Below are 25,118 nucleotides of genomic sequence, written 5' to 3' on the forward strand. Positions count from 1 at the left end.
GACGCTGTAGCGGCTGATCGGTAGCAGCAGAGTGGAGAAATGCAATTTAGACGCAATTAAAGAAAAGCAATAGATATGGATCCAGTACGTTACAAAAGGTACCTCGTTGACGACGAAGCACCCGTTCCAGAAAGAACAAAGAGAAGACGTAAACGAAAGTAAGTATTCTAACAAAACGTACTAGAAGCTAGCTTGCTAAATTAGCCAGCTAACAAAGCTACCAGCTACAGATAATTTCCTATACCATGTAAACGCATGTGGCATAATTCCCCTTAATGTATGTTAAGTATGTTTGTATAAAGGTAAAATGTATCTTTCCATGTCCACTGTACCTTTCCATGTCCAAAGTAAATAAATAAAGAAAACTGTTCAAGTTGGAACTCTAGCCAGGAAAATATTTCACTTTGTGTGTTTTGAATCTACAGTCTTAAAGGTTTCACCTCATGAATGGAATTTACCTGCTTGGACTTCATCAATCAGTCATATCAATCCTATTATATTGAGTGATGCATGAAGTGTTTTAACATTACCACAACACTTTTGTTAGGGACATTTCTGAAGATATGGGTGATGATGAAGAAGCTGTGGCCTCTTCTTCTACAACTCAGTAAGTAGAAAACACGCACACACGCATTAGGCCTACATATTTCTTGCTGAATGATTTTTATTTTAATTTTAGGTATCTCACCCAAGAGGACAATCAAGATGACCCGGTGTCTACTGCTTCTGATGACACAGTAAGTTGCTAAAAATGGCTAAAATATTAAAGTTAGGTGTTTTTTGTTTTGTTCGTGCATGTGCATGCACACTAGTTAATGTAAATCATCATAGATAATTCCACAACCCAATTCCTACTGATGTTGCTTAAAGTGTCAGAAAAATATACATGTGGACAAAAGGGGGCATAAAATTTATTTATGATGACAAAATAAATCAATGGAGAAGACTGTTAAAAAAATAAACAAATACACTTGAGCCTGACTTCAAATGCAAGTGGTTACCAACCACATGAAATGGTACATTTGTATGAGTCTGTGCAAATTTGGGATTGCTAATCCAATGTTTTAAATTCACAGATGAACCAACCCATACCTGGCCCTAGCTCTTCACCTGGGGAGCCAGTAGAGGAACATCTAGAAGACCCCACAAGTCCAACTTTAGACCAGAAACCAACAAAAGAACAGGTGGAACTCCTGCTGCTGGCATTAAAACTCAAACACGGATTAACAAATATAGCCTTGGAGGACATCATGCATCTTATCAACTTTATTGCTGGTCCTGGTGGGGAATTGGTTAGTGGCTCAAAGTACCATTTCTACAAAGCATTTGATTCAGTGAAAGACATATTAGAAGTACATTATGTGTGCAAGAGTTGCAAGGTAAGCATGCAGGAAGGTCCCTTTAATGTCAAGTGCCCAGTCTGTGACCAGGACACATCAAAAGCGCATGCACAAAAAGACCAGTGTTTTTTGTACTTGCCACTAAAATACCAAATTAAAAAACTGCTTGAGGACCACCAATTAGGGAAACACCTGAAACACCGTTTTGAGAAGAAGGATGCCTCCATCAAAGATATATATGATGGACATTTATACAAAAAACTATCACCCCTTGCATCACCAGACAGCATATCACTGACTTTCAACTGTGATGGAGTGCCAGTGCACAAATCAAACACAAAAAGTTTGTGGCCAATTTTGTGTACTATTAATGAACTGCCAATACAGCTACGTGCAAAACATGTTATGCTTTGTGGCCTGTGGTTTGGTCAAAACAAACCAAATATGAACACTTACATGAAACCATTTGTCGATGAATGCATAGAGTTGTACTCTAATGGTCTTATATGGGAAAGTGAAAGTGGGGAAATTGTCACAAGTAAAGTACTGCTTACTACCATGGTGGCAGATTCAGTTGCTCGGCCACTGATTCAGAACTTTAAACAGTTTAATGGTGAGTTTGGGTGTTCTTTTTGTATGCAGAAAGGAACAAGTGTGTTAAAACGCAGGGGGCGTGTAAGGGCTTATCCCTATGAAAAAGCAGAGTTGAGGAATCCCTCCCAGACTGATGATCTGGTGGAAGAGGCTCTTGCTGGAAACCCCACTAAGGGAGTGAAAGGGCCTAGTATGAAAGGGCCTAGTATTTTGTCTTGTCTACCTGATTTTAATATCATTGATGGCTGTGTTCCAGATTATATGCACAGTGTGCTGCTGGGTGTAGCAAGAAGCATCACCACGCTGTGGTTTCATTCTGAAAACAACCAATCGCCATGGTATATCGGACACTCAACAGAACAGATTGATGACATTTTAACTTCTATTAAACCCCCCTGTAATGTTTCTCGTGTCCCTCGCTCAGTGAAAGAGAAAAAGTTCTGGAAGGCACACGAGTGGAACATGTGGTTGTTTTATTACAGCATACCAACATTGAAAGGGGTCTTACCTGAAAAATATCTGAAGCACTGGTTTAAGTTGGTAAAGGGGGTTTCTCTTCTACTCGGTGAGAATATATCACCACTGCACATTTCAGAATCTGAGGGGTTGCTAACAGAGTTTGTTCAGGAAATGGAGACCCTTAATGGGATCAATAATGTCACTTTCAATGTACATTTGTGCCTTCATCTGCCCAATACTGTGAGGAACTGGGGTCCCCTCTGGGCACAGTCTGCATTTGTGTTTGAGTCATACAATGGGATCATTTTAGATATGATAAAGAGCAGCCAGGGAGTTTCTCTGCAGATAATGAAAACAGTTTGGCTACAGGTTGCATTTCCATCATTTTCCCAAAAAACCATGGTGGCAGCTTCTGATGATTACTTAGCTCTCTTAGAGTATTTTTCAGTTGAGAAAAAAATGGTGCAGGAAGTAAGTCGCTGTCATGGTGTTACATCTCTGGGTAGGCCTAAAATTTGTATGATCAGAAATGATGATTTTCTGGCCTTGAACAGCATCAGCAACCTTGAAAATAGAGTCACTGTGAAGTATTTTTGCAGAGTAGTGGTTAATCTTGAAATAGTTCATTCCCAAAACTACTCGCGTACTTTTCGGAGAAACTCGTACACTGTCATTCTTTCTGATCGAGAGGAAAGTATTTTCTCTGTGAAGACATTCATTGTCTGTGATCTGGGGCAGGGGGAGACATGTTATGCAGTGGGGAAGTACTACCAAAAAGTGAAACAGGACATCTGCGGTCAATTTAAGAATCCTTGTTATTTCATCCCTGTAGGGAAAAGTCTGGGGCCTTTAGTTGCTATACAAGCATCTCAGATAAAAGAAAAGTGTCTGTTTGTTAAAACTGTGAACAGAAATGTTGACATTGTCTTCAAATTCATTAACCACAGTGAAATGCTCAGATAGATGTGGGATGATGATGATTACCTGAATGTATGTTCTATGTACTTTTCTTTTGTTAGTTTTTTTGCTACATTCAGACTGTAATGACCTTTCAGCCATATTCTGGAAAATGCATTAAGACAATACAGAAAACATTGCATTTGGTGGATGTAACAGTGAATGTGTGGATGTGTATGAGCTGTAATGTGAATCTGGAAGTGACTTGAAATTGGAAAAAAGGCTTGATTGACAAAAATAAAAAAAACACAAACCATTTTGTTATACATTTCCTTCTTTTCCACTATTTTCATACAAGAAAGAATTGACCTTGTAAATGTTTCAGGAAAACGTGTAGACATCATAGCTTTCCATCTCCTCTCACTTAAGTGCCATAGTTAAATTCCATAACATGCCAATGTCAATATATCCTCAAATAGGTTCTTTCCATGTGGGAAGAGAGCAAGATGGATAGGTAGAGGGAAGCAACAGAAGAGAGTAAAAGAAAAAGAGAGACAGAAAGAGTGAGAGGACCGTAGGCTGACAGCACAGAGCCTGTCCTCTGTTTGGTATTGCTGATTTGTTCTTCCTAATGGGTAATTGTGTTCCATCTTGTCCCGTGAGCTCAGGAAGTTCTCCATGACACCAGCAGTTTAAGATGGAAAAGGAAAGGAAGCAAACATAATATTTTTTAACATTTCAACAGCCATTGATCGCAATTGAGGTGCATACACATGCAAAACCGCCACTCCACACACACACATATGCACACATTGATTACAAATAAAATGAATTGTATATTTTCGCAAACCCTAACCTTACCCATTTCGGTTTCACAAGACAGTGTCTTATGGGATTTCACTTTGCTTCTGGAAGCTTCATTGGTTGCCACGGGAGGGTATAATTAGCGGCTACAACCTTAATTATTTTCTATCCCTCAGCTTTGGGACACTTTTGCAAGACATGTATACCTGCAAAAAGAGGGCCGAGGGTGAAGTTGAATTAGGGTCCAGCATTACTCTCCGAGACTTAATGTCTGCATGTATAGTTTTTGTGAGGCCACAGACAACGTTCATGTTTAGTTAACAAATTGATGTCCATTATTGTTTTTTTAGTGGAGTGGTGTGTGTGCTGTGAAAATTATGATATTTGAAGATATGAAGTAATGACCGATATACTAATAGAAGTAAATATTCATTATGGCAATTCATTTGTTTCACATTCATGTAATTTAGCAGGCACTAAAGTTACCAGGGTTGTACATACATTTTTATACTTCACACCAGTCGGAACTGAACTTACAACCCTGGTGTTTTATAGCATTATGCTCTACTGACTGAGCTTATGAGAATGTATGGATATATCAGTTCATATATGTTTGAGGTCTTATCCTAGTACAAAATGTTCAGCATAATAAAATATTCTAGAACTCTCAGGAAAGCTCAAGTGGGCATACCATTTAACTGAATTTAGGAAATACAGGCCATTTTGTCTCAGAACAAATTAGACGTGTCACAAAGGGAAGCCGGAAGATCACATCTCTATATCTGTGGACTATGATTTGGGCTTAAAGTGTCCATATCTTTGTGTCTGTTTGTATGTGTGCAGTGTGTGTATACCTTTGCAGTGTTTTCTTTGCTAGCTTGCTGCAGTAGTATTAGTATGCTCTCCTGGGAGGAGAAATTGATTAAAAAGAAGAAGAGAGCCTGACTGACTCACTCATATTTATTCTGATCTCCTGGACTGACCTCCACAGAATGTGTGTTTGTAAGGGGGAGGGTTGTCGACCCCCTAGGCCATAAGTCTGTAAATGCCATCTTCCATATATCTAATAATTACTTATGAATGGCAGGTGTTTGTGCCTGCAAATATGTGTGTGTCTGTGTGTGTATTACTTAAGCTAGTGTTTATATGTAGGGTCTTGTCTGGCAAGGGTGTAGGTTTGGTTTTGACATTGGTAGGGACACCTTTTTTACCATAGCATGTATGCTATCGATGATCCTGCGCTGATGGAATTTTTTGGGCACACAAACGCACACACACACATTTGACACTGAAGAGTATTAAGCAGAGGTGTCAAAACATATGTAGGTTTGTCCAGAGTTTAGTTTAGTAAGAGTCTTACATTTGACATGTAGTTAACTAAAACAAATTCTGAGTCTACTAGCTTATGTTTTACTGATTCGCTGTTTCCTCAAGTGTGCAGGTGCAGTGACACAAGTGTGTATGTACGGTTGTTCCTTTTTTGTGACAATAGACTATATTACTATCATTACAAACAAATACAGGTTCACTTTAAGTGCTTTTGTTGTTATCTGAACATTATTCCCGTTATCATTAACTTGCTTGCATGTTATATTTGCTTTCACCTGCTGGAAAAGTGCAACCTTCTGTTTCTTGTTATTTGAAAGACCCCAACACATGTATGTCTGTCATTGTCTCAAATTGTTGGCAGATCGCTTTGAGGTCAATGAGGGTAAGTTTTTCCAGATGGTCATGGCACACTGCAGTGTGGTTTAGGCACATTTGTGATATCTGTGGCAATTCTACAACAGCAGTGCAATGGCTACTTATGATTTGGGTATTTGGGAAGAATGTCCTTATATCAATATATCCTTTTTGGATGCCATTCTGTTGTTAATCTAAAACACAATGTAAGCAATTAGATTTGGCTAAAGTTGGTTTGACAACTTTCTCCAGTCACCAGGTTTGCAGAAAATTGCCAACTGCACTGCAGCCAAATATTCTTAAATATAATCAAATGTTCTCATATTGAGCAAAATAATCTGCCAATGGGTTAAGCCAATTTGGGTTTCTGCGAGTAAAACATATACACCCAATCGTGCTTTCTGATACAAATTGCTAGTCGTTTATTTGTTACTCTGTGCATACTATGAAGTTGCTTTATCTCATCTTCATCCGCTTATCCGGTATCGGGTCGCAGGGGCAGCAGCTCCAGCAGGGGACCCCAAACTTCCCTTTCCCAAGCCACATTTGCCAGCTCTGACTGGGGGATCCTGAGGCATTCCCAGGCCAGTGTTGAAATATAATCTCTCCACCTAGTCCTGGGCCTACCCTGAGGTCTGCTCCCAGCTGGACGTGCCTGGAACACCTCCCTAGTGAGACGTCCTGGGGGCATCCTTACCAGATGCCCGAACCACCTCAACTGGCTCCTTTCGACGCAAACGAGCAGCGGCTCTACTCCGAGTTCCTCACGGATGGCTGAGCTTCTCACCCTATCCCTAAGGGAGATGACAGCCACCCTTCTGAGAAAACCCATTTCAGCCGCTTGTACTCTCGATCTTGTTCTTTCGGTCATGACCCAGCCTTCATGACCATAGGTGAGGGTAGGAACGAAAATTGACCAGTATATCGAGAGCTTTGCCTTCCGGCTCAGCTCTCTTTTCGTCACAACGGTGCGGTAAAACAAATGCAATACCGCCCCCACTGCTCCGATTCTCTGGCCAATCTCCCGCTCCATTGTCCCCTCACTCGTGAACAATACCCCGAGATACTTGAACTCCTTTACTTGGGGTAACGCCTCATTCCCTGCCCAGAGGAGGCACTCCATCGGTTTCCTGCTGAGAACCATGGCCTCAGATTTAGAGTTGCTTTATCAAATTCCATATATAAGACCTGTCGATTGTATTCACTGAACAATCATCTTGTGCACCTATGTTAGATATCTAACAGGCAAAACTGAAGCTAGAAAGCTGAAACATACAAATGGCAGCATGTTATAATTTAGCTAATTAGCTGCGGAACAGAACTAACCCAAAATCATAATGTAAACATAGCTATGCAGTATGGCCATTATGCGTTAATTTAAGTTATTCAATTTTAAGAGGCACAGCAGACAACATTCGCCAAGTAAATCTGTGGTAAAACAGATAAAACAGGCATATATTTAGTCTTAAAATAACAGTTGTGATGGTAATTCACTAAAGGGGCCAACTGACCTTACTCCCCCCAAGGACCACATTCCTGAGGAACAAAAGACTGACACCCTTCTTTATCTAGGCAGGAGGGCATGGCCCAAATGCCTAATAATCCTCTGATATCATACAGACATGTGTGTCACAATCAAAGTAAAGATCTACATACCAGCCGATGGAAAGACAGACATTTCTCAAATGCACCTTAGTTCAAAAGTTCCATAACACAGTGCTTTACATACACAAGGTTATTCCTACAGTATACCTGGAGATCTATGATTGAGACTTTCCTACAGGTAACAATGTTCTTGTGTTCCAGAAAAAGTGTTCAAACAGGCTTCCTCAATTACAGTTTCCAACACTTATGTATTTAACCAGTAAAGGCTCATTGAGATTAAAAATCTGTTTTTAAGGAGCATCCTTGTCAAGACAGGCTGCAGCAAGTTTAAGCGTTATTTAAGAATAACAACTAGACAACATAAAACAAAAATAAGCAGTCATATCATTAAAAAAAGCATTACATTGGAAGAACCTTAAGAGCAGAACAAATCTGTGTAGTAATTACATTTCATTTGCAGCAAACCTTACTGACCTTGTTACTAGGGGAGTGTAACAAAAGGGACTGTCCATTCGACAGTTCAGTGATAATAGATCATTCTGCCCACCCCTTCCTCATCAATACAGTTAGAAATATACTATACATAATAATATTGGAAACAAAGGTTTCCAATGATGTTTTCCACAGCCAAAGCCACATGTGATAAAAGAACACAAATTATTTGACAAGGGTACAATAGAAGTGGGAATCTAAAACAGATAACACATAGCAATGGTGTTATTTAGTTGTCCCACCCATGTTCTGAGAGTTTGAATACCAAATAGCTGCACAATGTCTGGTATGGAGCAAATAATAAAATAAAGAAGTGGTGTTTTTCCCCTCCCAAAACAGTTATTCTAGTCCATACTGTAGATCACCAACCCCCTTAAGAAACTTGTGTCATTGGGGAAGGATATTAAAAAATATATATGCAATAGATTTTATCTCTACCATGCTGCTTGTATATCACTTTTGACTTTAACTACTGGGCTAGACATAGAGGTGGTTGAGAGAGCACACATCAAATTTGGCTATTTCTTTTCCAAGGTGTGTTCCTGCATCCTCCTAATGTATAAAAAGATAGGTGTTTAAGCAGTGACAGGAGGGACTTCTTATTATATTGCTAAATGAATGCAAGGAAGTGTAAAGTAAAGTTTGTTTTGGAAAAAGGGTGAAGAATTGGGACACAACTAACACATTAATATTACTTAATATGCTGTCTATGATAAACTAGACACAATCCACAATGATTCTGTCACCTCCACTACCTACCTATCCAAGTAATCATAGGCTTAACTAATAGGGAATATTTAGGCCACTTGTATCATCTGTTATAGATATACTCACTGAGGATGAGATACAATTGGTATGTGAACATTACTTCCACTGCTGTCTTTCACCACTCTCCCTCACTCTAGCCACCTGTTTAGATCATCTGAACCTCCTAAACAGACAATAGAACCGTACATAGCTTGTTATTTAACTGTTCCAACTATTACAAGGCACAAAACAATTTACCATAACTTTTTCCTGGTGTCCTTCTTGTTATAAAGGTAGCTAGCTCTGCTAGCCAGTGCCATTGGGCTGGTTGGCTAGCTACTAACTATTGAACCTTTTGTAATCAAATATATCCGGGCTAGGTTGTTTAGTCAACATACTGTTGCGCTTATTTCAGGTGCGTCCACTCAAACATCGTTACATGCATGATAGCCTGTCTACCTATTAATGTATCAAGCCTACAACGTAAACAGACTGAAACTGTTGATGTTGCCCATTCTGGTTGAGCAATGGAGATGCCTTTCCTCTCTTAAACCCGCACATTGTGAAATTTGTGTCAAAAATTTGCCACCGCAAAGGCAGAAAAAAATGCTGCCAAAAATAATTGTTTTAACCCAATTGCATTATCAAGAAAATATATTCCCTCTCAAATAATTATTTGCATTCATTATCAATCAATTTGGTGGACTCGTCCATCACCCGGGCTGAAGTCACAGAGGTGGTCAAGAACCTCTTCGGTGGCAAGGCACCGGGGGTGGATGAGATCCGCCCTGAGTACCTCAAGTCTCTGGATGTTGTGGGGCTGTCTTGGTTGACACGCCTGTGCAACATCGCGTGGCGGTCGGGGACAGTGCTTCGGGAATATGGGGTCCTGGGTCCTTTGCTAAGGGCTGTCAGGTCCCTGTACGACCGAAGCAGGAGCTTGGTCCGCATTGCCGGCAGTAAGTCAGACTTGTTCCCAGTGCATGTTGGACTCCGATGTGGGCTGCCCTTTGTCGCCGGTTCTGTTCGGAATTTTTATGGACAGAATTTCTAGGCGCAGCCAGGGGCCGGAGGGTGTCAGGTTTGGGGACCACACAATTTCGTCTCTGCTCTTTGCAGATGATGTTGTCGTGTTGGCCCCTTCTAACTAGGACCTTCAGCATGCACTGGGACGGTTTGCAGCCGAGTGTAAAGCGGTGGGGATGAGAATCAGTACCTCCAAATCCGAGGCCATGGTCCTCAGTCGGTAAAAGGGTGGTTTGCCCACTTCAGGTTGGTGGAGAGTGCCTGCCTCAAGTGGAGGAGTTTAAGTATCTAGGGGTCTTGTTCACGAGTGAGGGAAGGATGGAGCGGGAGATTGACAGACGGATCGGTGCAGCTTCTGCAGTAATGCGGTCGATGTATCGGTCTGTCGTGGTGAAGAAAGAGCTGAGCCGCAAGGCGAAGCTCTCGATTTACCGGTCAATCTACGTTCCTACTCTCACCTATGGTCATGAGCTTTGGGTCATGACCGAAAGGACAAGATCCCGGATACAGGCGGCCGAAATGAGCTTTCTCCGCAGGGTGGCTGGGCGATCCCTTAGAGATAGGGTGAGAAGCTCGGTCACCCGGGAGGAGCTCAGAGTAGAGCCGCTGCTCCTCCACATCGAGAGGGGTCAGCTGAGGTGGCTTGGGCATCTGTTTCAGATGCCTCCGGAACGCCTTCCTGAGAAGGCGTTCCGGTCCCGTCCCACCGGGAGGAGACCCCGGGGAAGACCTAGGACACGCTGGAGGGACTATGTCTCCCGGCTGGCCTGGGAACGCCTCGGTGTCCCCCCGGAAGAGCTGGAGGAAGTGTCTGGGGAGAGGGAAGTCTGGGCATCCCTGCTTAGACTGCTGCCCCCGCGACCCGGCCCTGGATAAGCGGAAGATGATGGATGGATGGATCAATCAATTTGTTTTTGCATTTCAAAATATTTAATTAACAATATGTATATTTTTGATCTCAATACTTTTTAGTGGATGTTTTGCTTTCAATAGTTTTGTTTGCAGAACTAATACTTCTGTTTGTTCATATTGAAACAAAAGTAACTCCATAGCTTTGTCTTAATTAAAGGCACTAGAATAATTTTTCTTGTTTGCATTATTTAAACATTGTGAAACTTCTTCATTGAAATGTACACTCACCTAAAGGATTATTAGGAACACCTGTTTAATTTCTCATTAATGCAATTATCTAACCAACCAATCAGTATTTTGGTGTGTGTGTGTTGTATTTGTCTAGCTACCATGAAGTGCAAGGGTAGCAAGTGCGTATAAGAGAGGATTATTTTTTTTTAACTAAACAACACTGACACGAAGACTGATGTTTCTTGACTTTATAGGACAAAGCTTACAGGACCACACGGTCTCAAACAAACAGACACAATAACCTGTGAGGTGCAGGTGAAAAATGAGGAACCTAAATAGACATCATAATGGCTAACTAAAAACTGGTGTGAGGATATGTTGGGTGCGCTGCTGCCATGTGTGCCAGCTGGTGGTTAGTACACCAATGAGGTGGAGCGCTGGAGAGGGACAGAGCACGCAGCGCCATGCAGAGCAGCCGTCACAGCTACAGTACCTTTGGAGTGTTTTTTTTATTAGCTCGCTCCAGTAGTAATAGCATGCTGTCTTGGGAGGAGAAAAAAGGTCTGATGGACTCACTAATATTTACTCCACACAAAATGTGTGTGCCTGTAAGGGGGAGGGTTACTGACACCCTAGGCTAGAGGTCTTTACTTGCCCTTTCCTGACAGGTAATTACCTCTGAATGGCCGGTGTGTGGGTGTGTTTCTGTGTGTGTGTGTGAGAATGAGTGTGTTTGCACCTGATTGGTGTGTGTGCATTTATGTGTACAATAGGAGAGGGATATAGGGGATGGCCTCCTGATCCGATTCAATTCAATTAAAGTGGATGTATTAGACTGTGGAGAATGAAAGTTTCTTATTTATGCATGGCACACAGTGCATGTCCAGGGTTTTGACTTGACAGCCAGAACTAGAAAGATGAAGTTCACCTTTCAGCATGACAACGACCCAAAGCATGCATCCAATTCCACAAAAGCATCGCTTCACCAGAAGAAGATTAACATTTTTAATGGCCCAGCCAGAGCCCAGACCTGAATCCAATTGAACACTTGTGGGGTGATCTGCAGAGGGCTTTGCACAAGAGATGTCCTCGCAATCTGACATATTTGGAGCGCTTTTGCAAAGAAGAGTGGGCAAATATTGCCACGTCAAGATGTGCCAGGCTAATAGACTCCTACCCAAAAAGACTGTGTGCTAAAGTAATAAAATCAAAAGGTGCTTCAACAAAGTTTTAGTATAATGGTGTGCACACTTATGCAACCAGGTTATTGTTTTGTAATTCATATTCTTCCCCCTCAAAGATTTCAGTTTGTTTTTCAATTGAATTGTTCACGTTATAGGTTACATTAAAAGTTGAAAAGGTTCTGACTTGATTTATCTTATTTTTTGCATCACAAACAACTGGCATTTTAACAGGGGTGTGTAGACTTTTTATATCCACTGAATGTATGTTTTTTTTTATCTACCTTAATACAGCACAATAGATCAGAAGCCTGATAAGTGAAGACATTACAGAAGAAAAAACCTCACGTAATGTGCATCTGGGAGTTTCTATGTCTGTGTGCGCCTTTGCACATATGTGCACCAGTGTGTGTGTGTGTGTTACATACATAGCAGCAATCTGTCCAATTATTGCCTGGATTAGATCAATTTGTGTGCATCTATTTGCCGTTAGAGACGATGTAAGTCACACAAGGAAGCGAGGGTGAGAGGGAAGGAGAGAGAGAAAGATAGAGTAACGGAGGGGAGCAAGGAAAAGACAGACGTTCATGTGAGGAGCTGTCCAGGTGCTGGCAGAATGCTAGGAGCTTTCCATGATCCTGAGGGAAATGTGGAGCTTTGGTATCTTTGATTCCATCTTAAAAGGCTGCTGTAGTACAAACCCCTGTGGTACTTTTCATCTTATCCCAATGCACTTAAAGAGCAACACAAAAACATGTAATGGTAGGTAAGGCAAAATCTTTGAATGCTGCATCTTCTGAAGATGGAGAGGTCATGACTTGTGTAGAGCCAGGTGATCAGATGAGGGTCATGACGAGCTGAGAGAAGTGGTCAGAGGATTGTCCTGTATTTTGTTGATGATCTAATTGAGGCCTGGGAAACAGCCTTATCCTAAAGCCACTGAACTTTTTCCTTTTCCTTCAGAGTTGCAATCAATTAGCTGACGCCCCAGCAATTTGGGTTGCTGAAAGCTCACTACACAAAGTTATGAAAAGTAACCAGTTCTCCTAAATGTAAGTGCTCTTCCTCGTCTGTATTCCTCATAATTTCTTTCACAATTCAGGGACTTTTTAAATAATGTTTTCAAAAGCTACAGATCAGTCAAGTGAAACAAAAAGTCAAAACGATTTAGCTGTGCATCTGCCTTCTTTTGGACTTTAAATGAGTGTCCTGTCTCTCTGTGGTCACAGAAAATCCCATGTCACTGATCATCAGACCCAGGTTTTTGCGAATATTTGTAATCTAAACCTATTATGATCATGGACACCTAATTATTCCCAACTTCCAATTAGTTCATTCACATTCACATGTATGTAAGAGTATATACAGGTGCTGGTCATATAATTAGAATATCATCAACAAGTTGATTTATTTCAGTAATTCCATTCAAAAAGTGAATCTTGTATAATGTATACATTTATTCCACACAGACTGATATATTTCAAGTGTTTATTTTAATTTTGATGATTATAACTGACAACTAATGAAAACCCCAAATTCAGTATCTCAGAAAATTTGAATATTGTGAAAAGGTTCAATACGGAAGACACCTGGTGCCACACTCTAATCAGCTAATTAACCCAAAACACCTGCAAAGGCCTTTAAATGGTCTCTCAGTCTAGTTCTGTAGGCAACACAATCATGGGGAAGACTGCTGACAGGACAGCTATCCAAAAGACGACCATTGACACCTTGAACTAGGCGGGCAAGACACGGTTTGCAGCCGAGTGTGAAGCGGTGGGGATGAGAATCAGTACCTCCAAATCTGAGGCCATGGTCCTCAGTCGGAAAAGGGTGGCTTGCTCACTTCAGGTTGGTGGAGAGTGCCTGCCTCAAGTGGAGGAGTTTAAGTATCTAGGGGTCTTGTTCACGAGTGAGGGAAGGATGGAACGGGAGATTGACAGACGGATCGGTGCAGCTTCTGCAGTAATGCGGTCGATGTATCGGTCTGTCGTGGTGAAGAAAGAGCTGAGCCGCAAGGCGAAGCTCTCGATTTACCAGTCAATCTACGTTCCTACTCTCACCTATGGTCATGAGCTTTGGGTCATGACCGAAAGGACAAGATCCCGGATACAGGCGGCCGAAATGAGCTTTCTCCGCAGGGTGGCTGGGCGTTCCCTTAGAGATAGGGTGAGAAGCTCGGTCACCCGGGAGGAGCTCGGAGTAGAGCCGCTGCTCCTCCACATCGAGAGGGGTCAGCTGAGGTGGCTTGGGCATCTGTTTCGGATGCCTCCGGAACGCCTTCCAGGAAAGGTGTCCCCCCGGAAGAGCTGCAGGAAGTGTCTGGGGAGAGGGAAGTCTGGGCATCCCTGCTTAGACTGCTGCCCACGCGACCCGGCCCCGGATGAAGCGGAAGAAGATGATGATGATGATGATGACATTCCTTGTGTCAAGCCACTCTTGAACAAGACACAGCGTCAGAAGCGTCTCGTCTGGGCTTAAGAAAAAAAGGACTGGACTGCTGCTGAGTGGTCCAAAGTTATGTTCTCTGATAAAAGTAAATTTTGCATTTCCTTTGGAAATCAAGGTCCCAGAGTCTGGAGGAAGAGAGGAGAGTCCAGTGTACAGTTTCCACAGTCAGTGATGGTTTGGGGTGCCATGTCATCTGCTGGTGTTGGTCCACTGTGTTTTCTGAGGTCTAAGGTCAACGCAGCCATCTACCAGGAAGTTTTAGAGCACTTCATGCTTCCTGCTGCTGACCAACTTTATGGAGATTTCATTTTCCAACAGGACTTGGCACCTACACACAGTGCCAATGCTACCAGTACCTGGTTTAAGGACCATGGTATCCCTGTTCTTAATTGGCCAGCAAACTCGCCTGACCTTAATCCTATAGAAAATCTATAGGGTATTGTGAAGAGGAAGATGCGATACGCCAGACCCAACAGTGCAGAAGAGCTGAAGGCCACGATCAGAGCAACCTGGGCTCTCATAACACCTGAGCAGTGCCACAGACTGATCGACTCCATGCCACACCGCATTGCTGCAGTACTTCAGGCAAAAGGAGCCCCAACTAAGTATTGAGTGCTGTACATGCTCATACTTTTCATGTTCATACTTTTCAGTTGGCCAACAGTTCTAAAAATAATTTTTTTGTAATATTCTAATATAACTGAATTTGGGATTGTCATTAGTTGTCAGTTATATTCATCACAATTATAAAAAATAAACATTTGAAATATATCAGTCTGTGTGTAAGGAATTAATATAATATACAAGATTCACTTTCTGAATGGAATTACTGACATAAATCAACTTTTTGATGATATTTTAATTATATGAGTAGTTAGTGTAGGGCATAATGTGTCAGAATTGTGATTTATGGCCCTGGGGGGCGGGACTTCCATATTGATGTGACAGGTGGGCGGGACATCCGGTTTGTAGGGTGGGACTTCCGTTATGACGTATGTTAGGGTGGGACTTCCTGTATGACGTGTGTTAGGGCGGGACTTCAGGAGTGACGTATGCATGTCCGGTGACTTTGTGATTTATGATTACCTTGATGTGTCAGTGTTTGATGTTTTACAACGCCTGATGAGCAAAACAGACTAGTGTTATAACAGGTGGGTTATGTTTGATGATTAACAAATGGGGCTTAGGGTTCCGGAATGTTAATTAAATAGGGCTTAGGGTTCCGGAATGTTAAATTCCCAGGCAATAAATAAGTGTTGTGTCAGCGGTAAGTTGTTTGGTGTTCAACAAAAGGGTGCCAGGGTTCCAATGCCATGTGGTACAGATGTAAACTTCCATGTTTTACAATGTGGATGTAACATGGTGTTTTTCCACAAGCACAGACGTACACGTGAGATATAAAGAAGGGGGGGGGTAGGGACTTATGATTTTGGATAGTTTCAGCCCAACTTTCATTTTAACAAGTGATGGGCTTTAAGGTGATATCTGCCCTGTAGTAATGGTCCCTAAATAACCATTAATACAAACTGTAGTATATGCAGGTTAGAAATCATCCCCGTGTTTCACAGTTTGTAGTCCAACACAACTTTACAGCAAACTAACATCGCATGAGCAATGCTATTATTTTGAAGGACCACACATTACGTATAGGTGGATTGTGTCGCGGTTTGGGTTTTAAAATGTTGTTATAAATAAAAACAAGTGTATGTATGAGCAATGGTGAGTTATGTAATAAAAATGGTTGTTTAAGTCAGCATTAACTTCTAAGTTGCATTATAGGGCAAAACGTTACAAAGTTACCTGCAAGGTAGCGTATAAATTTGCATGAACAACGGCGAATCTTTGACAGGTAAGGATATGTTATTTCAGGTAATTAAAACATTCGTAAAGGCGTCTTTTGAAATTGTACAACAGAGATCAACGCAAGATTGTTTTCCACAAATTGGTAGAAATGATTAATAATAGGCAACGTTGGTTAAAAAAAAATACAGTAGTATTTGTGTTAGTATGGGCTTATGCTGTCACATCCGGGTGAAGATGTGCTGCATTCTCTTAATGACCAAATCTGATTTTGTATTGCTGTATTATGGTCCTGTGTTTGTTAAATGTTGAACTGATTAATGGCGATATGGTGACAATAGCCAGCGTTTATATGTAAGCAGATGAGTTTATCGTTAATATATACAATTATATGACGTGATGTCACGGCTGAGCTGGAAAAATTATTGAGAATGGCGCTTCTACCAGACAGGATGTATCAATATATTTGGTTGCCAAACAGCTACAATAATCAGAACTAAATAGTTTAGTTTTATCCTGAATTTGTATCATTGCAGCCTGTATAGTTCTAACACAATTTGAATCTAACGTGAAGAACGATGACATGTAACCAATGACAAAGTTAAGAGGCGTGACTTGCTGGAGGCGCCCCGGCTGTGATGTGAAGACAGTAATTACACCCCGCAGCATCCACGAAAGTCAGCTGTTGTTTCAAGCGTGGAGTATATCGTTTCTGTTGTAAGTACAAGTAATTTTATTTGAAGTAATTTATTTGAATTGTGATGCAAATACAAACAAGACATTTGAACTTTTAAGAATGTGTAAATCAATTTTACGATTGCGCAATCCATTCATTTTTAGCTGTCTTTCATATTGCCTGTTTAAATCTCCGGTTTAGGTTGAGCGGAATTAAACACCGGCCGTGTTTGGTAAACACATTTTTGGACCTCCAAATCTTGGTAAGTAGACTTTTGACATTATTGTTAATCAGCTTTAATTACCTCTATACGCTTGTTAATCCTATTTGTATTTAGTCCAAGTGACCAGCATCTGCGTCAGTTGGACTGGGCGGGCAGACTGTGATCTTACACAACCTGAGAAGATACTTTTTTGTGTAAGTTTAATTATTTACAGACATTTTTAGTCTTGTACTAAAGTGTTATTAACAATTATGACTATGCATACTGACCCTTGGTACAACATTCTATATTCCAACAGATTGAGGACAGCCGGGTGATGATACAAAGTACATTACCACAATGGGGTCAGTTACGGACACCCTTCCGTGTGGCTGCACAGCGTGAGGGGATTTTTGTTTTGTTTTCTTTCAGGCTTGAAAGCTGAAGGTAATACAGCCAACTCTTCAAAACTGCGCTGTATGTAAATGTATGTTTGAGTTAGAATATTTAAACCTGAAAAGTGGATTGTTATTTACACGTTAAACCAGAGAAATGGCGAAAGATAATGCTAACAACAGACCAGACACGGAACAGCCTCTACACATAACCTCTACACATAATCAATCGACCACACCCCAAAATACAAATGAACCAAACATTACTTTGTTACACAGCGATGCGCACAATAATCTTCAGATACAAGGCTTGTTAACCGAGCTTAGTAGCCCCCATTTTTCACACAATCTAGTTGACTCTCCTTCGAGCTCTCTGATGCAAACTCAGTGCAGTGATGGCGATGTTAGAGTTATACAACGTAATGCGTTAGACAATGTTGAATTACGAATTTACAAAATACTGGTGAAGTTGGTGATTTTGGCACATTCTACGCAAGTATTATGGCAGGCTTGGATACTTTGATTGTTAGAGCTTCAGACTTTGTAGATGGGTCTGGTGATCGTCTGCAGATTGAGTTGATTGGTGAATCTCTGATAGACCCCGTAAATGTGACCATGAGAGCAGATAAATATAATGAACGCACGTTTGGTAATTTACTTGAAACTGTTATGCAGAGTAATGCCGAGATTATGATTGATGAATCACTAGAACTGGTGGTACAAATTGTCAAAAACTGTGAGGTTGGTGCCCTGCGACGTAAAGCTCAAACATTGTTGATAGATCAGATTATCAATAAAAAAATAAGACATTTATATGTGGCTGTGAATAATGATTCTACGTGTTTTTCTGTTTGTTTGATGGGTATGTTGAGCCCGCAGTACACATATCCTGAGGCCCTGGTTAGTGGTCGTGAGTTACATAAGGGCGCTGGTTTAGCATTAGCTGATTGTGTGGCATTCACAGATATTGTTGGGTTTGAAGAAATGACAGGGTGTAAAATTGTTGTCTTTCACCGAACACGGGATGGTCACTTTACCAAGTTTCAAAACAGCGAGGACACCCACCCTAGAAACGTCTTTATGTACTTACACGATAACCATTTCTATGGCATCATGAATCTGAAGGGTTTTCTGGGTGTGTCTTACGTCTGTGACTGGTGCTATACCGGTTTCAACACACGTGGTGATCATGGTTGTAAACATAGCTGTAGTGTCTTCATGAAGATTGTCATACCCAACCCTGTAACACAAAGCAGTGCCCTGACTGTAAACGGATATGTCATTCAGGTTTTTGTTATAGCCAGCATAAACGTTTGAAGCACCACAAAAGTGTGGATCGTTGGGTTAGCAGGTGTGACCAGAAGAAATACTGTGTCGATTGCAGCCGTTATTACAATGTTAGTATTACCTAATATAAAGCGCACAGGTGCATGGCTAACATATGTCACAATTGTAACGTGGATCTGGCGGTTGAAATGAGTTTTTGCAATTTTGCAATTGCAACTGTTTCCGCAGACCCCTTTGTCATGCAGGATGAAATGAAGGCTTGCGTGAATGATGTGGTCATCTTGAGAGAGGGTTGTATGCGTTACAGATTCGAGTTCCTGGAGTGTGGTGGTGTTGACCCATTCCGGTCAATTACGATTGCTTCGGCTTGCATGAAAGTCTTTTGCAACAGATTCCTCACCAAGGACACCATTGCATTGGTCCCCTCAGACAACTACAACCGTTGTCAGAAGACATTCTCAAACAGCTCAATCCAGTGGCTTGAATATGTGGCCTCCGATGAGAATATATCAATACAGCACGCCCTGAACAGGGGTGAAGTGAAAATCGGCGCCTACTACGTTGATGGATATGCTGAATGCGATGGGTTTAGCACGGTCTATGAATTTCTATGTTGTTTCTGGCATGGTCACCCAAAGTGTTATTGTTCAACAAGCATCAATCCAATGACGAAGATTCAGTATGGGTTGATGCACCAGCAATGGTTGACAAAGCTAGAGGCTTTAAAAGAACAACACAACGTACATGTTCAAAACATATGGGAATGTGAGTGAAATCAGCTTAAAAACACATCCGCAGATGTCAAAGCTTTCTTGAAGACCTTTGGTGCTCCAGAACGCCTTGACCCTCTGGATGCTCTTTTTGGCGGTCGTACTAATACGATTCATCTGAAGTTTACGGCTCGAGAAGGGGAGACTATTCAGTATAACGATGTCTGTAGTCTTTACCCATTCTGCAACAAGACAAAGACTTATCCAATTGGGCATCCAGACATAATCTTTCGAGATTTCAAACCACTAGACACCTACTTTGGTATTAAGGCTACAGTGTGTCCACCGAAAGGCCTTTATCACCCCGTTTTACCACACAGGGTTGGTGGTAAGCTGTTCTTTCCATTGTGTAGATTATGTGCAGAGTCTGAAAACCAGGTAACTGATTGTTCACATACTGATTCAGAAAGATCTTTAACCGGTACCTGGGTTTCTATTGAGCTGGTTAAGGCTGTTGAGAAAGGTTATCGCATTGTGGAAGTATTTGAAGTCTGGGATTTCACCAGGACATCAGATGATCTTTTTGCAGCTTACATGAGAACATTCCTGAAGCTCATGCAGGAAGCTAGTGGCTTCCCACCATCTGTGGTTGACAATGAGGCTAAAGACCGGTATATCCGTGAATATCATGAAAAGGAGGGTGTGCAGCTTGACAAGGAAAACGTTGTAAACAGTGCTAGGCGATCTTTAGCTAAATTGGCAATGAATAGTCTTTGGGGTAAGATGGGTGAGCGGACTAACCTTATGAACACAATGTTAATTACAGATCTGGAGGAGTTTTGCCACTACCTTTTTTCCACTGTTGCGATGGTACAGTGGCGTTACACATAACAGACACCAATCAAACCACGAAACGGCAAAATTTTTATTGCTGCGTTCACAACCGCTTATGCTAGACTTGAGTTGTATTCACTCTTGGAGAAGTTAGATAGATGTGTACTCTACACAGACACTGATTCCGTGATCTTTGTCACACCCCATGGGGATTGGGTGCTCCCACTGGGGCCGTTCTTGGGTGACTTGACCAATGAGTTCCGGATGGTGACAGCATAGCTCAATTTGTTAGTGGTGGGCCAAAGACATACGGTTACAAAACCGTTAAAGGTCTGACCTGTCTCAAAGCAAAAGGCATTACGCTCAACAGCTACAACACAACCATTGTTAATTTGGAGACGCTGACACGACTGGTTGATAACTTTGTATGGGGTGAGGGCGGTTATGATGATCATGTCCTTGCTAATGCAGACACAATTGATAGAGATAAAAGAACATTCACGTTGAAAAACCGAGTAGTGTCTAAGCGTTTCAGAGTTGTGTACAACAAGCGTGTACTGCTCCCTGATTACAGCACAAGGCCTTACGGGTACTAAACCACAGTCTAGGATGGATAGTGGTTTTGACCCGTGACTACAACACCCGTTCAGCTGTGTCATTATTGGCCCCAGTAACTCTGGTAAAACATATTTTGTGAAGATGTTGTTGGATAATGCTGAGGGTGTATTCTCCAAAGAAATTAAAAATATCGTCTGGGTTTATTCATGTTGGCAACCGCTGTCATGACAAAATGTTGAAGGTGAGGGAGATACTTTTATAGAAGGTCTACCAACATCGCTGTGTGATGACAATCTGCTACCGATTCTGAAAAACAACCTTTTAATTATTGACGATTTAATGAAAAGTGCATCAGAGAGTTTGGAGAAGGAGAGAGTTTTCACACAATATTCACACCACCGTAACCGGAGTGCAATTTACCTTGTCCAAAACATGTTTGTTAAAGGCAAATCCAGTAGAACTATTAAATGGAACACAAACTACCTCATCTTGTTTAAAAACCCTGCGACAATCAGCAGATTAGCATTTTAGGCAGACAAATATACCCCGGTCTTTCTCGATTCTTCATGGAGAGTTTTAAAGATGCAACACATCCGCCTTTTGGTTATTTACTTGTTGACTTTAAATCTACAACACTACAACAGACTACCGTCTGAGAACGGGGTTATTTTCAGGGGGTTGGCCTGTCGTGTACGTTCCTAAGAATGTTTGATCATGTCTAAACGCATTCGTAGAAATGTACCACTTTTGAAGATGATATTTAAGGCACCGGCAAGTCAATGAAAAGTTATTTTAGAATCAGCATCCACCGACCTCATTCTATCACTCTGTGAAATAACGCTTAATCTAAGGCGCGGAAATATACCCTTAACCGAGTCGCAGCTCCGAAAAGTAAAGAGACAAAAAGCCAAAATTATATACATGTCTAGAAAGAACACTTCAGTTGCAAGGAAAAGAAAAACCATCAACCAATCTGGAGGTTTTCTACTGCCGTTACTAAGCGTTGCAGTTCCATTCTTAACCAGTCTAATTGCATCGAGACAGGGATAAACAAAATGGAGCATGCTCAGAAAATTTTTCTGGTGCCACAACATCAGTTAGAAAAACTGTGAGGATCCAAAACGACTAGCACAGATGTAAGACAATCTGTTGAAAATTATTTGGACTCATCGATTCGCAATATACTGTTGAAGCCTGATATGGATTTACATGAGAAAGCTAAAAGATACTCTGCCATTTTACCAAGATTTTTGGCTGTTGTGCAACAGGGGGAGCTTGATACAAACACACTGACTTTAAGTCTACCCGGGTCTGAGACAGGGTCTGATGTAGTAAACGTGACTGAGACTAAGCAAACTGTTGACCGAAATGTGGACCTTGTTGATGAAATTTTGGATAATGTGACTGCGAGGCGTAGAAAGAATGTTGAATATATTCTTAATAGAATGCACAGGTCTAAAGATTTGACTTCATGGAATTCAAATGGTGAATTCGTTTTCAAAGGAGAGCTAATCAAGGGCTCGCACCTATTGGATCTTGTTAAAAGTTTGACAGCAACCAATAAAATTGCTGACGATAGAAGACCGTTGGTGTGGGTGGTGTTGTTAGAGGCCATGGCATTTCTCAACATGCCTTTTACAACTATTCCAAATGTGCATGTAAGACATAAAATCAATTTATATAAACAAACGTCTGGTGACACAATGGATGATTAATCCACACCGCTAGCAACTGGCTTTCAACAAACCGAAGCTTTCTTTGAACCCCCTTCCACAGACCCCACAAAATGGTTTCCATTTTAATGTGTTTTTATTCTATGCTTTTTTATCATTTGTGATTCATTGTATGTTTGTTTTACCTTGAATAAATGTTGTATGAAAAATACTATGTAAACATTGATGTGGTTTTACAAATGGTTTTATTTTTGAATAATAAAGTTGACATACACATGATTGGCTTTTCTATTTCTTCAACAACCATGGCACAAATTAAAAATTTCCCAAGATTGAGCATGTTGTATGCAATTAAACATTTGCTTATCACGCTTACTCTGGTACATCTTAGCTACAAACTTTGAGACAAGGGCATCATTTTCTCGTAAATCATCAACATAAAAAGACATAAAATCTTTATAACTCAGAACTTTTGTCATTAGAAAGAGAAATAACACACAATGCTGGCCACACGTGGTTGAAACCAGGTCCTGTACTTGTTTTGAACTGTATTCCACATTCTCACAGGTTTTCAGAAAGGCTTTGATTGACTTGGGAAAATATGTAAAATCCGGGGGGTTTCCAAAACTGTCATAAAACCTTCCAATGCCATCATCCGTTATGTAAATAGCCAGCCAGTGCTCCCCAGGGTGATTGCTTGGGTGTGTATTAACAATCATCATTGATGCAACATCTCGGACAGGCACCCTAGGTAGTTGGTCGCTTACCAGCACACCATAGAAATGGGTCCTAGATGAAAATTGGTTCACCACACTGGTCAACCCTGCGGTATTCATTTCCACACAGTTTTCCTAATAGTAGTCAACCATGACTTGTCGCCGGTTTGACACTTCGATAATGGAGTCAAAGATTGAATAAACAACTAAATGAATTGTGTGGGGTTGGTTGTCTAAACCTCATCTCAAGTCGTACATTCCCTGACTTGATCAAGGATAGGTGCTGACCACACTCCTCGTCTGGCGCGCAGTTGAATGCATAAAGGGCATAGCCGTGTAAGAAGTCCGATCTGTCAATAGCCAAGGCTTGGCCCTTTAGGTGTTTTCCTGAAGCTAAGGCCAATTGGTAAAATTCACACACTGCTGACACTGTTGCGTAATTCAGCTGGAATGGTTTGCTAGGAAATTGCTGACCATCTACATACAAAGCCATAAACTCCAAATTATAATGTTTGAAATTAAATTGATTTTTTGGGTAACTTCCTGTAAAATTGTCATTGTCCACCAATCCGATTACAATACATTTTGGCAGAGGTCCTAAAAATAGATTTTCCTGGATGAAAACACGACCCCCAGCCGGTAAACTAAATGTCTTCATACACACTCTTTCAATTGGGTACTTGGCATTGGTTGAGAGTAGCGCTTGAGCGTGTCCAAGTTTCACGGCTGGCGAAGTAGACACTTTCTTGACAAATAGTGACGCTGATAATATATGCAAACGATAACGCACATCCCCGACCCCCATAAGGCAGAACTCATCTTTACCGCGCACCATCCTAACCTTTATGTCAACGCTGTTTAACATAAGTTTCTCTTGAAAGAAGATATCGCTGTGAACAGGGCCGATAATTTCAAATGTTGTGCTATCCGCTGAATAGGCTGCCCTTTTCGTAAGTCCATCATTCTCGCCTGCAGGGTCCATAACATCCATGTGACCTGCGGCATCCTTGTAAAACAACCCAGCTGAAAACTGTGTCTTTAATGTATCACATCCATAATTCAGAATGCTCTCTATAACGGCTCTGTAGGGGTATGTGTTGCTACTCTGGCTAATTAAACGATCACCCAAGGAGACATCCACTTGTGAATATAGGGTGGCTATCGTATAGTTGATAACCCCAACACGTGCTCCGGCATCAATATTAGTTCCATCCGGTTTAGTGACTTTTACATGTAGGTACAACAAAGTATTGTTTAGATCAACATAGTCTTTGCCATTCCCGGCAATAAAGAACTCCAGAGGGGCTGCGTCTGATATTGCTGATAGGGTCGGTATTTCAATGTATGTATTTTTCTCAATAGATGTCTATGTGAAGGGGACTGTGAATAAATCCAACTCTGTCTTCATACATTCACCAGACATACGGTGTAGGAGTGCCATCTTTCAAAAATATATTCTTAATCAGCTTTGTCGTGTTCCCTTTGAGTGTCCTCCGGGGTGTATGTCCTCTTTTAACCTTGGCTCTTGTTTTTGTCTCATTCTTGTGTTTTTTACTCTTGGGTAGGCTCCGCCTACCAGGTGGTCTCTTTCTAACACCTCGAGACATAACCATCAATCCAGAACCGTCCTGCTGTTTTGTTTGTCGTGACATAACACTGTTGACAACATCGCCAACTATATTCCTAGCCGCACTCTTCAGATGTAGTTTTGCTATGGAGAACCCGCGCTTCAACAAAGGTATTGCCATCCGGAAAAGCCCTCGGAAAAGGCCCCCTAGACCGGCCCCATACATTGCTGAGCTACCATGATACCCCGGTAAACCGTTACCGGCCTGTGTTGTGTAGTATTCAACATACCTTTGAGGATCATCATAGAGCTTCTGCGGCTGCATCTTAAATTCTAAA

At 41.4% G+C, this 25,118-nt stretch overlaps 1 protein-coding gene across 5 annotated transcripts in view; it reads left to right on the forward strand.

The window, feature by feature from the left end:
* The window catches only part of LOC105008069 (serine/threonine-protein kinase BRSK2), an 864,007-nt gene that overhangs the window by 93,156 nt on the left and 745,733 nt on the right, over positions 1-25,118 (forward strand). The gene's annotated exons all lie outside the window — the stretch shown is intronic.

This window comes from Esox lucius, chromosome 19 (genome assembly GCF_011004845.1).
Source record: "Esox lucius isolate fEsoLuc1 chromosome 19, fEsoLuc1.pri, whole genome shotgun sequence".
In the NCBI taxonomy this organism is placed as follows: Eukaryota; Metazoa; Chordata; class Actinopteri; order Esociformes; family Esocidae; genus Esox; species Esox lucius.